A 4,441-nucleotide genomic window follows, 5' to 3' on the forward strand; every position below is an offset into this window, starting at 1 on the left:
CAATATCTGTGTACCAATGGTTTCTGGGTTATTTCTCTTCATCAGCACAGAATAATCGCGTGGCTAAAGATGGCGACACTAGTTCTTGTTCGAAGTATATACTTTTCAAAATGACACACAGTTACTGATTTCCTAACTAGAAAAACTATTAGTTCTAAATCTCCGAAAGAGAAGCATGCAACAAAAGTAAAGTTTATTTGCCAACGTAAAGTGGTAGTCGTGATTAGGACAAATCTTACTGCATTATTTCCAGCTGGCTCGTCCTAGTGGGGACACTAGCTCCCTTCATTATTTACATTATTTACATTTGACGGATATTTGTCCTCATCTTCTTTGTTAATAACACAACGTTTCGGCTAATGCACCCTCCAGCCTTCATCAGGTGTCTTGGGGAAATTTCGAACCTGGGTTCTCATTCCTGAGGTACTTTTCGATGTTATTATTATTATTATTATTATTATTATTCAGGTCACTGCCTGGAATCGAACTCGGAATGTTAGGGTTAGTAGCTACTAACTCCAAGATTCTGAGTTCAATTACAGGCAGTCACCTGAATAATAACAATAATAATAATAATAATAATAGTAATAATAATAATAATGTCAAGACCTACCAAAAACTGAGCAAATATAAAGATCTTGAAATAGAAATTAGCAAAATGTGGAATCTGAAGACGAAAACAATACCTATTGTCATAGGTGCCCTGGGAATGACAGCGAAACGGGCTGATTACTACCTAGCTCAGATACCAGGAAACCCTAAAATGGCTGAAGTTCAAAAGATAGTGCTCGTGGGAACTGCCCATATCCTACGTAAAATACTGTCTATGTGATCTCAAATTTTAAAACAAACACATAATTTTCTTATGGTTTCTTAAACATTCACTAGAACAAAACTGTACAAATCCAAATATATGGTACCCTAGGCATAACACCTACATGAACTTCTAACTTGTTGTCTCTTGAGGTCTCTGGGTGAGACTTGGATCCAACTTGTACAAATGCAAAACAAAAGTCAAACATAAAATAATAATAATAATAATAATAATAATAATAATAATAATAATATCGAAAAATACATTAGAAATGAGAACCCACGTTCGAAATTCCCCCAAAATACCTGATGAAGGTTGGAGAGTATATCAGCCGAAACTTTGTGTTAACAACAAACAAGATGAGAACAAATATCCGTCAAATGTAAATAATATACATAATTTCTCATCTCTTAATTGTAGAACTGTACTACCTCCCTTGTTCGAAAATATAAGTCACAGTTAGTGCGTCGATAGCCAGCTGGAGATGATGTTTTCCTGGGGCTAAATAGCAGTAACATTCGTCCTGTTTTAACCATCATCCTTTAAATTTGAAGGTCTTGCAGATTTTTATAGTCCCAGATATCGTGATCTTTTGTAGCATATGAATTAAGGATTTGAATTCTCTCCTCAAGTATGTATGTATGTATGTATGTATGTATGTATGTATGTATGTATGTATGCATGAATGAATGGTTGATAGATATGCATGAGACCAATCGAACATCATCGTCCTGTGTTTGTTCATTGATAATACAATGCCTCCATTATACTCCAATACTGACAAAAATGTTCGGAAGTATATTTCAGATATAAGTATTGTACTTGGTTTAAATATTTTATCTCCCAAAAAAAATTTCCAACCGCTAATAAAGCCAGCCCCTTCATAGCGCCCGCGTGACATTTGCTGTCCCTTTCCGTGCTCACAAACTGGGTGGCAGTGCTCTTAAGAAAGTACTACCTCAAAGACCACTACCTCAGACAATTTCAGCACCCATCTACGAACCAACAGATTAATGATCAAACCCTCAAATATTACCATACTATATACGACATCTGACAAACTAATTATTATGTCTTCTCTTTCGTTCTTGCACTGTTGCTCTGTTTCTCCTCTGAACTAACTAGCAACTCTTTTTTCTTTATCTCTAATGCTTCAGACTCACGCCTAAAGCCCAACATTAAAACAAATCACCTAATCTTCATCCTCCTCGGAAATTCAATCCTTTGGAACCTTTTCCCTTTCTATATTGTTATTGTTGTTTAAGTCTGGGTCAAACCTGATAAGAACTGAACTCCGACGAAAGGTATTGTAGTTACGATTCTATATAAGATCATGATTTTTGTTGGGGCTTTTTTCCAGACATGAATTTATATAGGATTATATTATCTAATGTGTTCTTTTTCATTATCATGTAATATGGAGGACATTTGATTGTTATTTCTAATAAATCGAGATAGATTGTTCCTTTTCTTCCAAATAGAACTTCCTTTGTTTTCTGCACAGGTACCAACATAGTCTGCATGTAACTCCCTATTAGTGGCCACTAAGTTTATGAGCACACTAGCCACCCTAATTGAATAATAATTTCTAACTTTGACACACAGCCAAAATTTCCTTCTGTTTTGTTTGAGAAATATTGGATTGATTAAATGTGTGTCAGAAGGTGAAGTCTAAGATTGGTCCTTTCATTTTCTTTTTATCAACCGTATGAAACTGAGCCGTCTTTGACGGAATTTGAAATCTTCCATTCCATTCTTTTATAGAATCAGAAGAAATATTCAACCTAGTCCCAACCTAATATATAAAGAATGAAAATAAAAACAAATCTTTTCTATATCCAGGCATTTCAGAATGATAAAATATAATTTGAGTTTTATACCATAAGTGATAGACAACGAATACACGCTTATTATATCGCAATTTGTACACTAAGGAATCATTATATGGTAATCTGTACAGTAAGGAAATAACTAAAACAAACAGTTGAAAGTGTTAAATATATATTTCTGACTAAGGAAAAACATATTTACTTTAAAAAGAAAAATACCATATAGCTATTTTAAATTCTTCTGCCCGAGTGTTTAACCTGCAGCTGCAATTTTTCGATGGGTTTCTTTACAATATTTCCTAATATGGCTCTGTTTCATAGACTGTTTAAAGCGGATTTTATATTTAATGTGCTAGCATAGCTTGTTGCAGGGATAAATGAATTCGGATTATGGTCAAAATATGAAAGAATTGTGTTCTGCTTAAGAAGACCAAGACAATTTTTCAGTTGTTTCGTTTTCATTATACCTGTCGGATTAAATTTCTGCATCTCGCTTTTCTGGATTAACCGAACTATCAATAATATCTTGATCTGAAAATGTTAGGGTCAAATCAATATGGATGACACTTACAATCCAATCATCAATATTTTTATCCTCGTTACTATGAAATATATTTTCTACGGACGCCATCTGTATCGTCTGCAGTTAGTCTGCATCATCTGTTATTTGTCTGCATCATCTGATATTTGTCTGTATTGTTTATTGTTTATATTGTCTGCTGCTCGTCTTTTGTATCGTCTACAGCTAATCTGTATAGCCTGTTGTTTGTTCATCTGTAATTTGCTTGTACTGTCTGTATTATTAACTTTATGCTCTGCCGGACATTAAAACCACAAAAAACAACTTTATCAGTAAAAATTAGATAGCCAAATATGAAAATACACCAAAATTTTCGTACTATTTCGAAAGATTTGTTTTAACAGAAGTTCTGCCATAACAGGCGTAAAGAGCACATCCTCAATTGCAAATCCGAGTTGAAAATCAAGGATATAAACATTACTGTTGATAAATAATTTCATAAAAATATTTCTGTAGGAAAATATGAAAATCTGGATAATTTTCGCTTCCATTGTGAGAAGCGACTTTGTGTGATAAAAATTACATGACGTAGGATTTTATGAAGCAAACTTAATCCCATAGGGATTAAAGCTGGCAATTTTCAAAGGGTTATACACTTATATTTTTACACATCACGTAAATTAAGTCAAAATTGGTGAGCAAACCAATTTTGAAAATTGTTCTTTAGATATCAATTATTATAGATAATATAAAAGACACTGACAGATGCAGTATTACCTTCAATATTCCGCTTTGCTGGAAGATACCAATCACTAAACAGCTTCATCCTTTGTTGGCTAGATGCATTTGAGCATATAAAAATTGTCAATCGATTTGTATTATGCTTGAAATCACTAGCACATGCTTCACTGGAACTTCCCGAAGTTCCCGTTGCAAAACAATTTCAATAAAGGTCAGATTCGTCGGTGTTGTACATTTGATCATCTCTAAGATTTCATTCTTCGACAAGTTCATCAAATGTCACATTGTGCTCCTTTATAGCTGCTTTTCACTGTGATCATTGGTTTCGCTACCAATGTCCAATTTGTTTTTCATTTTTTTTTAATTTCATGATGTGTCATAAGTCATAGTTGTTTAGATGCTGCGAAACACGTTACATCACATATCTATCTATCTATCTATCTATCTATCTATCTATCTATCTATCTATCTATCTATCTATCTATCTATCTATGTATCTATCTATCTATCTATATATATATATATATATATATATAT

This window comes from Octopus bimaculoides, chromosome 7, assembly GCF_001194135.2.
Source record: "Octopus bimaculoides isolate UCB-OBI-ISO-001 chromosome 7, ASM119413v2, whole genome shotgun sequence".
NCBI lineage: Eukaryota > Metazoa > Mollusca > Cephalopoda > Octopoda > Octopodidae > Octopus > Octopus bimaculoides.